At 38.3% G+C, this 13,736-nt stretch overlaps 1 protein-coding gene across 1 annotated transcript in view; it reads right to left on the bottom strand.

The window, feature by feature from the left end:
- The window catches only part of CNTNAP4 (contactin associated protein family member 4), a 283,423-nt gene that overhangs the window by 106,960 nt on the left and 162,727 nt on the right, over window positions 1–13,736 (bottom strand). The window lies entirely within an intron of this gene.

Below are 13,736 nucleotides of genomic sequence, written 5' to 3'. Positions count from 1 at the left end.
TGTATGCCTAATTTCTCTTATGTTATTAAAGACTGTTTCTTAACCCATAAAAACATCAGGGAAAAGGTTGTAATTAATACTGCTAAAACCACTTTGCATATTTCATAATCAACATTTTCAATGACTTTCTTAAAAGCTGGAGTTAAATGGTTTTTTAGCTTCTGAAAAAGTAGAAATCTTTTTCTACTTTTGAAATCTCAAAATTCTTTCATACATGCCATATATAAAAAAGATCCATATATAAATACATACATATACATCAGACTCATCAAATGCCACCTCAAATGTATATTAAACTGACCTTTGTGTTATATTTGTGTGTGTGTGTGGCTAAGTAATAGTATTTAAGAGCAATGCTATTTTCTATCTTCTCAAGGGTGTTGTTGGAAAGATACTCACTTAATGACATTATAAGAGCTGTTCTGCCGTGTTTGTGTCATAACTGTGACATTGACAGGTTTTTTCAGCTTTCTGACAGTGTCTTATCTACTCATTGTCAAGATCACTTTTATTCAGTTCATCTGAAAAAAGATGTCATGTTATACCAGTAACATAACAGTACATCTGTCAAAATCAGCTGCACCCTGAACAGGTGACAGAAAAAAGAGCTGATAATACTCAGAAAGCCTGCAGCATTTCCTACATTTCACAAATCAAAGATTTTTTTTTAAAAAAGCAATTACCCTTGAGAGTGCATTTATGTAATAAATGAAGAGGTTAGGGAGGCCCAATAAAATAGGAAGCTATTTTTCAACTGGTTAGGTGACTTCTCCCAGTCAACAAAACGACGTTACAGTTTACTCATCTTGTTTCATTTGACAAAATTATTACATCAACTTGTATGCTCAAATATGCATCTCATTCAGATTATCCATCATATTTAATGTGAACCATTTATATTCACCACCACCCAAAATTTTTTTCAACTATTTTATGCAGCTATCTTTTGGAAATTCAGAGGTTTGATTTTTCCACATCTTGTTAATGTGCTTATAAAGAATTCATTCACCAAGTGCACATGAATAAACATTGCATTCTGTAGAAAGAATGTTAACCGAACAATTATTCCTTGTTATATAGCTGAATGAATGTGCATGACACAAACATAACTCTGTGTCAAATACAAATAATGTGTTCTATGATTATTAGATTACAATAAATTAAGAAAAATTCCAATAAGACAGGCCTTAAATGCTGACACATTTGGAGCAATGCAGTTATCTCTGAGTTAATGCATTGCTTAAAGGCAACCATCATTATAATGATTTTATTTCAGATAAAGTCTATCTTTGGAATTAGCTACCAAGAGATTTTTTTTTTCCCCAATAAGGGACTAGCCTGGGATACTTCAGCCTTCTATTTCTTTTTTCCTCTCTTCTTCACTATAGCTATTACATTATAATGGTCATATTAGCCTTTTATTGCACCAAAAGCTTTGTGCCAGGAATATGTCCATCAGCAATATGGGATAGTGAGAAACGTGTTAGACTACTGATGCCTAAGGCAGTGGTATACTGTTTCATCTCTTAAATGGAAGCCACTTGCCATTTTCTCTTGCTCTGACCTATTACGTTCTTAATTCACAGGTATCACACTATGTAATTGGACCCATTCACTAAATAAACATGTATTTAGGCCATCTAGTTTGAGGCCCTGTGATGGATGCTGTGATAAAAAGATGGACCAACACCAATATGGCCTTTGTCCTCAAGGAACTTATATTCAGTGAAGACAGAAGTGGCATGTAAAAAAGTAAATTCATAAACCATTACAGACTGTCAGAGGCATTCTGATCAAGATTAAAAGAAGCCTGGGGTCACTTTAGTTAAGATAGTTGGGGAAGCTCAGTTCTGAGGTCTAGAAACCTGAGGCTAAAGCAGAGGGTAATCAATAATCTTCTTACTCTTGCCAGACTTCAACTCCTAAACTTGTCCCCATAAAATAGAATTAGTTCTATTATGTTTAATTTTAAGATGGCTAGACATTCTCCCAACACAGTCTTTCCTCCACTGTCCTGAAAGGAAGCTCTGAGGTTTCTGAGAAACCCCAGGGGCAGTCAGTAACTCAGCTCTCAGAAGGAGAACTTGGAGGGAGGAGGCTACCCTTAAAAAGGGGGCCTGAAAAGCAGGAGTTAGCGAAGTAGAGGGTTCAACAAACTCATTACAATCACATCACAGATCTCACATCCGTGTGAACAATACCCTTCAGGAAAAAAAATCTAAAAACAATTCAGAGTGTGAGTACAACGTCAGTAGAGGGCAACTTCACATCACATCCGTCAATATATGTATGAGGATTCTCATAAAACAAGAAATTCAGGATGGTTCCGAACAGTATTACTTTAGATAGAAAGCTCATTTATAAAAGCTATTTATAGAATTTATCTGACATATTAAAAGTATATGATTTTAAGTAATAATCATAAAATGCTGTGCTATGATTAAAGACAGTTAATGATATAAAAATCTGGGACTATCTGAAAAAAATAATCTTTTGAGAGACAGAGCGAGAGACAGGGAGAATCTAAATTTTCTCCAAGGATGCTGATGGAAGAGGGATGTCTCTTTGGAAAGCGATGTTACCACTACCAAGAAAACTGGAAAAACTGGAAAATAAATCAAAGGAATAACTTGATGTCCTCTCAATGTCATGCTGGAGCTTTTTAAAAGAGTCCTGTCTAAGGATTACTTAATTTTAGGTGAATTCACAAATGTCTAGTTTTACTATTTATTACTGATTAGGGCCAGACTCTAAGTTACATATTAATTTATAGTTTTTTTTTCTCCCCAGTAGAGATGTAAATAACTTCGATTCTGGCAGAAAATATATCCCCAAATATTTTGGTTTTATTGCCCTGTTGGGCATTTTAACCATTCGTGTAGTTAACCTAGTGACAGTAATCCAACATTCTTAGGTTCCTATATACACTCAGTCTCTCGAATTTTCTTTGGATGCCTTCTCTAATAAATCAAATGCACCTTTGATATACCTTTATGCTCTACTTGGATCAATACAGAACTACCATCTGACCCAGCAATCCCATCCCTGGGTATATATCCAGAGAAAGCTATAATTCAAAACAATACACGCACCCCAATTGCAGCATTGTTCACAACAGCCAGGACATGGAAGCAACCTAAATGACCGTCACCAGAGGAGAAGATAGAGAAGACTCGGTACATATGTGATGGAGTATCACTCAGCCATAAAAAGAGAATTCAATAATGCCATTTGTAGCAACGTGGATAGACCTAGAGATTATCATACTAAGTGAAGTCAGAAATAGAAAGACAAATATCATATGATATCCCTTATATGTGAAATCTAATAAAAATGATACAAATCAATTTATTTACAAAATAGAAATAGATCTCAAAATAAAATTTATCGTTACCACAGGAAAACATGAGAGGACGTGATAAATTAGGTTGGGATTAACATATACACACTACTGTATATAAAAGATAACTCATAAGGACCTACTGTATAGCACAGGAAGTTTACTTAATATTCCATAATAATCTAAACGGGAAAGAATATGAAATACATATGCATATACATGTATAACTGATTCCCTTTTCTGTACACCCGAAACTAACACAGCATGGTAAATCAGCTATACTACAATAAATTTTCTTTTAAAAAAGAGCACTGGCAATGCAAACACATTCTCACAAAAGAAAAAGTCCAGATGATTTATAACAGCATTTCTTCATGTTGAAACTGACAGGTGTATGGAGCATTAATAAAATTAATCCAACTCAATGCTTATTTGTTTTGATACAGGCACTAAATTAATATCTAAAACAATATTAACATTTAAATTTACATTTAATAACACATTCCAATCTTTTGTCAAACATTTTTTTGGGGAAAAGAAGCTTTTGTACACAATGGAATATATAAATGGGAAAAGTAGAGGTATTAGAAAATGGATTACAGGAACAACTGAAAGTCGGCGGTTAATAACACTTGTAACAGTAAATGGTCTACTGTCCAAAGATGTAGGAAGAGACATGCTACTTGACTGTAAGAGAGAACTGCTTCTCTAATTGCAAATTTGTCCATTGGTATGCTTATTAACTAAAGTTATATCTTTAAATGGGTTTTTACTTCATTGCTTTATTGCACTGACCTCTAACAGAATAATGAATAGAAATGATAATAGTAAGCATCTTGTCTCACTCCTGATCTCAGGGGACAATCTGAAATAATCCACCATTAAGTAGGATACTTGCTATAAGTTCTTTGTAGATAGCTTCTAACAGATTAAAGTAGCTACTTTTGTTTCCTTGTTGGTAAAGAGTTCTCATCATGAATTAGGTACTGGATTTCATCAAATATTTACTCTATATCAATTCAGATGACATGATTTTTATTCTTTATTCTGTTGACATGGTGAATTATATTACTCAATTGTGTATGACTGTGTGTGTGTGTGTGTGTGCTGAGTCATGTCCAACTCTTTGTGAACTCATGCACGGCAGCCTGCCAGACTCCTGTCCATGGAATTTTCCAGGCAAGAAAACTGGAGCGGGTTGCCATTTCTTACTCCAGGGAGTCTTCTCCACCCAAGGATCCAACCCATGTCTCTTGCATCTCCTGCACTGGTAGAATTCTTTACCAACTGTACCACCTGGGAATACCAAATGTTAAATCTGTATTCCTGAATTAAACGTGCATGATATGTTAGCCTTATGCATCACTGGATTTGATTTTCTAATATTTCACATAAATGTTTTTACTTCTGTTTCCAAAAGAGACTGACCTATAACTGAGGTTATATTTTTAATGATTATATTATCATCAATATTAATAATGTGACTCTATTATATGCTGGCTCACCATGGGGAGGGCATGAACTCTAATTTTCTATAAATAAATTTCAAATTGTTCTGATATGTTCACCTCCTGTGCCCTTTCAGCCATTTTTCATAAGTACATTATACTTAGCCTAGTAGTTAAGACAGCTAGTCAGTGTGGGTTTCAGTCTGCACTCTACCTTAGGCAAGTGTATGAGTTTTCTATCATTGCTGGAACACACTTTGTTCCATAAAAAGAAAACACAAATTTGTTATCTAACAGCTTTGGAATTCAGAAGTCATTACTTTGCCAACAAAAGTCCGTCTAGTCAAGGCTATGGTTTTTCCACTGGTCATGTATGGATGTGAGAGTTGGACTCTGAAGAAAGCTTAGTGCTTAAGAATTGATGCTTTTGAACTGTGGTGTTGGAGAAGACTCTTGAGAGTCCCTTGGACTGCAAGGAGATCCAACCAGTCCATCCTAAAGGAGATCAGCCCTGGGATTTCTTGGAAGGAATGATGCTAAAGCTGAAACTCCAGTACTTTGGCCACCTCATGCGAAGAGTTGACTCATTGGAAAAGACCCTGATGCTGGGAGGGATTGGGGGCAGGAGGAGAAGGGGACGACAGAGGATGAGATGGCTGGATGGCATCACCGACTCGATGGACATGAGTCTGAGTGAACTCCAGGAGTTGGTGATGCACAGAGAGGCCTGGCGCGCTGCAATTGATGGGGTCGTGACTGAACTGAACTGAATTGAACTGAAAATCAGGGTTGGCAGGGACTGCTTTCCCTCTGATGTCTCTAGAAGACAGTCACTCTGCTTGCCTTTTCCAGCTTTTAGGAACCCCTTCAGTCCTTGACTTATGGCCCCTTCCTTCATGTACAGAACCAGCATCATAGCAACTTCAAATTTCTCTTTCTCATCATCGCTCATGTTTGCATTCATAGTCACATCTCCTTTTCTAACTGATCCTGTCACCTCTGTTTTACAAGGACTCCTGTGATTACATTGGGTCCACCTGGATAATTCAGGATCATCTCCCCAACTCAAGATCCTTAACTTAATCACAACTATAAAGTACCTTTGTCATGTATAGTAACATGTTTACGATTATAGGGCATTATTCGATCACAGCAAGTTACTGTCTCTCTTTGGCCCTATTCCTTCAACTGTAATGTTGGAATAATAAGAGTATATTCTTTTTTGAAGCTGAAATATAGGTGACTCACATATTGTGTTAATAATAGAATATTCTTCATAGGACTGTTGTAAGAATGCATATCTACATAATTTTGGAAGTTGTTGGCATATAATTAGGCTTCAATAAATGTGAACAATTACTAAAGCTAATGCTATTATTTATTATTAGAATACTGGGCAGGGAAAGAGATATACCAACAATAGTTTAATAAATACATTTCGTGTGTTTATTTTTTTTAAGTGGACTCTTTAAAAAATAATGAATTTCTGAAGTGCACAAGAAATGCTCAATTTCCAATGTCATTGCCAGGTTATGCAGCAAGAATGAGCTTGAGCCATCTGCGGGTTCTGTGGCTTTTTTCTCTGTCTGTCAGCAAATGCCTGAGCTGACTCACCACGGCAATTGTCAGTGACCTGAACCCTCCTCAGTGAATACCTCCATCTCAATTCTTCTCAGAGCAGGAATCAAGGAAAGAAGAGACTCACAAAGATTGCAAGCCCTGCTCTCGTATCAATTCTCCCTGTGACCCTGGGAAACAGGTATGGCCTGCTTGATTTGCGTGATTCAGAAATACAACCTCCCACTGAATACAAAGTTTCCTCAGAGAAAATATTTAAATTTCTTTCAGGGAGTTGTGTCAGAAGTGGAATTGCTGAAACGTATTCTGTGCTCCTTCTGCAGCTCATGTTTACGGAGACCTTTCTACGAACACAGTGGAAGACACAGTGATGCATAAAACCAAGCGCAGTTTCCCCCCAGAGCTTACAGTCTAACGGGGAGGACACCCGGCCCTGAGAGGTGATTATTCATGCTTCACTTCTGCATTAGAGCTGGGTCCTAAATGATTTCTCACATGTGAAGGGGGAGCCGAACCTCAGCCTCAGAGAAGGATGCTAACTAAATGGCAGAAATGCTTCACCTCCATAAGCAGCAAACTGGTTTCCTCCCTCTGCATATTTTACATGCAGGCACACTCCTCACGGTGATATCTCCCACTTGACCCAGTCCCGTTTCCTCACCCTTGCACCCTACCCCTGCTCTAGAAGTTGGAGGCTTCTCCAATTGTGAGGGGTTGCCACTTGCAAAAGCAATGTTTTCCCTACCTTATCAGTGAAAAACACATCCAAGGGCTTGATTTCTCAAAGGCGTGCCATGGTCCTACCATGTTAGAGTCAACTAAGGAGAACCTCTTGTGGCCTCCACAAATACTCAACAAACATTCTGAGCGCTGCCTGATGTCTACTAATTCATTAATAGAATCTCTGAAAGACAACCCTGACAGACAGGTTCCTGAGTGAGCCTGAGGCCGAAAGCATGATGGTTATCTGACAAGAAGAACAAGTAGTTTATAGAAACCTGTTCTCTGAAAGTGAACAACCTCATTGCATATGGAATTGTACTGTGGAAATCAAAATTTTTGTTTTGTTTATTAATATCATAGGTGGTACTTGCAGAAAGTTGTGGAGGTGGTAGTGACTTGTCCCTGAAAGACGTTTCAGGGAGCAACAGATTCTGTGAGTTAAACCATATTATTATTGAATCATATCATTATTGGTGAGATCAGCTGACTAAGAAACTTAAATCAGAAAAAATGAAATAGGAAATGCATGAACTGGAAAACAAGTCATTAAAAATAGGAAATTGACTTTATTGATGGTCCTGAAAGAATTCTTGAAAAAGACAGGACAGTCTTCTAATAATTGTTAGGGAATCACCCAAAAAACACAAATAGAAAAAGAGTGCTACCACTGGTGGAAACAGCGATGGACCAAACTCTTCTTGGCTAAATTGAATTCAGTCTTAAACACTGAATACTGCCTCTCTATTTAAAAATTACTACCTATGAATCACTAAACAGAGGTCCAGTTTCTCCTTATAAATAAAACACATTAATCAGACTGAGTCACTGTTAAACTATATTAAAGCTACAGCATGACGTAGAAGCACTTGAGTCTGTGCTACAGAACTAGGCTTTAAAGAGATGTAGAGGAGAGATGAAGCACTCTAGAAATCAACAGGAAATGAGCTGTTCTATTTTTGCATGGTAGCATAAAAGAACACAGAATGATTTAAGGGACTCGGGTTTAAAACAACTAAAAGTAATACAACAAAAAGGAAGAAGGCAGACAGGGAAAAGCTGACTTGACTATCATGGTTTTAAATGATTGAGTTAAGGTCAGTGATAACACTCCAGGGGGTTATGGGAGCAAACGTCATCATGGCCATTTATATGTCAATCTAAATTAACATTTTGAATAGACTTGAAATAGGTAACATCTACTTCATCAAGGACACTGGAGTGTGTCATGGGAGGATGTAAGCTGGATTTATGTTTCTAATATTTTAATTTTTGTGATCTCACAGATTCTTAGTTTCCCCATTTGGAACATGTGAAGAATAATTCCAACCTTTCATGCTACACCAAAGAAGATCTTGGCATCCAGTGGAAACATCAAAATGCCTTGACATTTATTACTGAGTATGCTATTTAGTGGCTTAGTGGTAAAGAATGCACCTGCCAATGCAGGAGATGCAGGAGACATGGGTTCAATCCCTGGGTCAGGAAGATCCTCTGGAGGAGGAAATGGTAACCCACTCCAGTATTCTTGCCTGGAAAATTCCATGGACAGAGGAACCCGGCAGACTACTGTCCACAGGGTCACAAAGAGTCAGACATGACTGAGCACACAGGCATGCTATTATTTTCATTTTAATAACAACTTTGGAAATGTCATATGTTCATCTCAGAGATTTTTCCCTTTTCATCAACTGCCACTGCTTGAATATAATAAACTTGGATATTTACATATTCATTCACTTTTTTGGTTTATATCATAGCAAATCAGATATATTTCTTAATGCATCTACTTAACAAATAATTGCTGAACATTTACTGTGCTAAGTTCTATAGCAGAAGCCTGTGTAACAGTGAACATATAGGCTTCTGGCCTCACGGATACTCAAATCATAAGGAAAAGAAAGACATTATGAGACTCATCCCCATGTGAACAGATGCTTTTACAAATGGTAAGTGGAACTTGAAGGAAAAGGACACGGTTATATCAGAGTTTTGAGTAGAAAGATTCAAATTAGGTTGCTGATTAGGGATGACATCTCTGAGGAAGTGATATTTAAGATGAATAGATGACCGCTATGAGAAGGTCCAGGGTCAGGAGGATGTGGGGAGGGCATGAGCGGGTAGGAAGAGCTGGGAAGGCGGGGAGTCTGGCGAGAGATGGATGGCGTGGAAGGAACTACAGGGAAAATTCAGCTCCACAGGGAGCTGAATTACTGGCAGATCACCTTGACTCTGTGAAAGCTTGCTTCCAGATTTTTCTGGGGCAGGTCTATTTTGGATTTGTCTTTAGTCCCAGGACGTAACAGTTGGCCATTGGTTACGGTGTTTATTCCTAAAGCAATGCCTTTCTGGGTTTTCAGTTAGAAGCCCAAAGTGCTTAGCAAGTCTAAGATGGCAGGACTTGAATCCAAAGGTGCCCTTCCCAGAACTAGGCAGGTGCTGAATGAAGTCCCCAGGATTTTCATCTCCCGGCTCCTGCTTTTGCCAGGTGCATCGTGAGCACTTGTAAGTCAGGGATCAGGCAAGGCTTTAAGGAGACTGTGGATGCAGAAGTCAGGGCTCCCCTTCTGACACCCTGCTTTTCGGTATTCCACCCGAAAGTTCTAACCACTCTGGCAACTTTGAACTTTGTCCTCTGTCTCCTAGCAAAATTTGGCTCCCTTCTTCTTGAGTATAATGATGTTCTTAGGAGGAAGTCAGCTACACGTGGATCTCCTGGAATTTGTTTTCCATCTTTCAAAAATCAAGTCCTTTTCAAGTTTCTGCCTGTTTTGAGTTGAACTTCAAAGCCCTGAAGCAGCTTTTAAAATATATATTTTACCCAGCAACAATAATTGTTGTGGGCAGCAAGATAGTCCAATAAAAGCTCTCTCTTATGGCTGGTACCTAAAAGGAAATCTCTCTCTTTTTGTGAACACATGCATGCTATTATTATCATTTTAATAACAACACTTTGGAAATGTTATATGTTCATCTCAGAGATATTTCCCTTTTCATCAACTGCTACTGCTTGAGTATAATAAATTTGGATATTATATTATATGGTGGATTATATTATATTATGGATATATTATAATGTGAATGTTATATAATTATTAACTTGGTCCATTAATTTATTTAGGATTACAAAATGGGCATATACTGATTCTATTTCTTCTTTATTTACATAAATATAACTTAAAACAGAAAGCCCTTCTAATCTTCTATGTGATCGCGTTGAGGTACAGATTACATAGGAAAACCAGGATAAATGCTTGATGTTTTCTCCACATTTATTAGTTTTCAAAATAATGAGTCAATTCCTTAATAGCTCTCCTAGGTGACCAACGAGAGTTTTCTCTTTTTATAATTATCATGAATCCATTCCTTTAAATATAGTTAATATGTTTCAGAACTGCAGTTACCAACTTTATTGATGCTAAAATATTTCCATCTTTGATCAGAGAGAGCCTCTTCAGTTGGCTCTGTGTTCTTTTGACATAATCCTGATGGGTTTTCACAGTGTCCTTATTTCCTTGAATTTTAACTTCACCTATCATCAAATTAAAATCTTAAGACTATAAACTCTGCAAAGAATTAGAATTTATCTACTTTGATTTTAGGCCAATAAGAATCTATCCTCTTTTTAAACTCTGACATAAAATAGGATCCCTTAGCTGCAGTATTAGCTGATAAACAATCTGAGAGCAGGGATTGTATTTAATGCATCTTGTCAAGATTTCAGCAGTTAACACATTGTTAGCGTTAGGTGCTCAGTCATATCTAACACTTTGCGACCCCATGGGCTGTAACCCACCAGGCTCTTCTGTCTGTGGAATTCCCCAGGCAAGGATACTAGAGTGGGTGGCCATTCCCTTTTCCAGGGCATCTGTTGGAGTTGCTTAATAATTAGATATTGGATTCAATCACAATTATACTTTAGGTAAATATAACACATTTCCTGCTTTTCCTTTCCCCGCTAACCCAACAAGTGGTGTGAGAGAGCTGCACCCGGAGTAGACAGAGTCTATTACCTAGTTTTCTCTCAGAGTTTTTCACCCACATAAACACTTGCATCTCTCATGCCACTTTATTATGTTTCCTGTTAATATATTTTCTAAGCAGAAATCTACAGATGTGAGTAGTTCTGACTTTCAGTATTTTTTACATTACAAAATGCACACTCTTATTTTTTTAAGTTAATGTGTTTTGCGCTATCTAACTTATTTCCATCTACTAAATAGAATCCATACTTTTCTCTTAAGTGGCCTGCCATTAAGCACATAAGCATACAAGAGTGACACTTCTGTACATTTCTTCTCTGCCAGTCCTCTCACTCACTCCTTGCCCTGGGCCCTGGGCCTGATCTCTATCTGCCAGTCCTCTCACTCACTCTTTGCCCTGGGCCCTGGGCCTGATCTCTAACAGGCTGGGTGTGCCACCTGGATGATGGGGATGGCCTTCCTGAGGTTCCCCAGACCTGCTGCAATTCATTCACTCATCTATCCAGAAGACTATCTAGTTTCAACATCATAGAATGTGCGTGAAGTGACTGGAGGCAGAACATACCTTCTGACCTAAACAGGAAGTACTAGAGAAACTAGAAAGTGTGATTTCCACACTGAGAAAAGACCATGAGTTAAAGAATTATCTAGGTAGGGGAATAAAGGCTGGATGTGTGTGATGGCCCTATGTATCATTTAAAGATCTTAAGACTAGAAAAATCATGAAACCACAGCAGTTCAAAGACACTAATTATTTTCGCTATGGCTGGGCAGTTGGATGTTCTTCTGCTGAGGACAGGTAAGGAGAGACCAAGGATTACAAAATGAGAGTGTTCACATAAGAACTAGAGAAAAGAAACCAAGAATTTACTCTCAGGGCAACTGCTTAAGCAGTTTACCCACAATTAAGCATTATCTCCTGTGGCTTAATTGCCATTCCGAAGGACTCCTCAGACACACTCACTTGAACCCAGTTATTTTCTTTCCTTGCCTTTTGTTTACCATTGTTTATTCTTTGGACACACTGCATAGAGCAGTATTTCTTCACCATCAAACACTGTCTTTTTCTTTCTTCCACAAGTTATTTCCTTCCCTACACCTCTTGTCCAGGTCTATAAACATGTTTGCAGTGGCTACGGCCAAGGCATCTGAAATTTATACTTTCCCTTTGAACCCATAAAATCTAGCTTCTGCTTCTCTCATTACTCAGGAAACAACTTCAGGTTTACCGACATAAAAGGAGAACATGCTCTTTGATATGGATTTTCCATTCACTTGATGCTCCTTCATAACAAGTTACTGCTCTAACTCACTGGGAGAGAGGGTAATAAAACCATGTGTGGGTCTCACAACAGCCACTTTCCCAGCAATATTCACAGGGACAGCTTGCATGTATAACTCTAGCCAACACACATTAGGCACAATGGGGAGGGGGCGAGGTTAAATTTTGGCAGAAAATGCACACTACCTGAAAAACAGTATGAAGGACCTGTTTTAATTATGAGAGAAATGCATTTTTGTCTTTCAAAGACATGAATAGTTGTACAAACATAGCTTTAAACTTTATACTTTTATTATCAACAGTAAGTAGAAAGATTATAACTTAATAACTAATGATATTGTATAGGTTTCAATTCTGTATCTTCAACCCAGAAGCTATGGAGTTCCAATCTTCCATATTTTTGTCGCTCAAACTCACTGAGTCAATCAGATCAGATGAGTCGCTCAGTTGTGTCTGACTCTTTGCGACCCCATGAATCGCAGCACGCCAGGCCTCCCTGTCCATCACCAACTCCTGGAGTTCACTCAGACTCACGTCCATCGAGTCAGTGATGCCATCCAGCCATCTCATCATCTGTCGTCCCCTTCTCCTCCTGCCCCCAATCCCTCCCAGCATCAGAGTCTTTTCCAGTGAGTCAACTCTTTGCATGAGGTGGCCAAAGTACTGGAGTTTCAGCTTTAGCATCATTCCTTCCAAAGAAATCCCAGGGCTGATCTCCTTCAGAATGGACTGGTTGGATCTCCTTGCAGTCCAAGAGACTCTCAAGAGTCTTCTCCAACACCACAGTTCAAAAGCATCAATTCTTCGGCACTCCGCTTTCTTCACAGCCCAACTTTCACATCCATACATGACCACAGGAAAAACCATAGCCTTGACTAGATGAACCTTTGTTGGCAAAGTAATGTCTCTGCTTTTGAATATGCTATCTAGGTTGGTCATAACTTTCCTTTCAAGGAGTAAGCATCTTTTAATTTCATGGCTGCAGTCACCATGTGCAGTGATTTTGGAGCCCAGAAAAATAAAGTCTGACACTGTTACCCCATCTATTTCCCATGAAGTGATGGGACCGGATGCCATGATCTTAGTTTTCTGAATGTTGAGCTTTAAGCCAACTTTTTCACTCTCCACTTTCACTTTCATCAAGAGGCTTTAGAGTTCCTCTTCACTTTCTGCCATAAGGGTGGTGTCATCTGCATATCTGAGGTTATTGATATTTCCCCTGGCAATCTTGATTCCAGCTTGTGTTTCTTCCAGTCCAGCGTTTCTCATGATGTACTCTGAATATAAGTTAAATAAACAGGGTGACAATATACAGCCTTGACGTACTCCTTTTCCTATTTGGAACCAGTCTGTTGTTCCATGTCCAGTTCTAACTGTTGCTTCAA

The sequence above is a fragment of the Bubalus bubalis genome, chromosome 18, assembly GCF_019923935.1.
Source record: "Bubalus bubalis isolate 160015118507 breed Murrah chromosome 18, NDDB_SH_1, whole genome shotgun sequence".
In the NCBI taxonomy this organism is placed as follows: domain Eukaryota; kingdom Metazoa; phylum Chordata; class Mammalia; order Artiodactyla; family Bovidae; genus Bubalus; species Bubalus bubalis.
The sequence above is the reverse complement of the archived record's forward strand: the minus strand, read 5'-3'. Positions and strand labels throughout refer to the sequence as shown.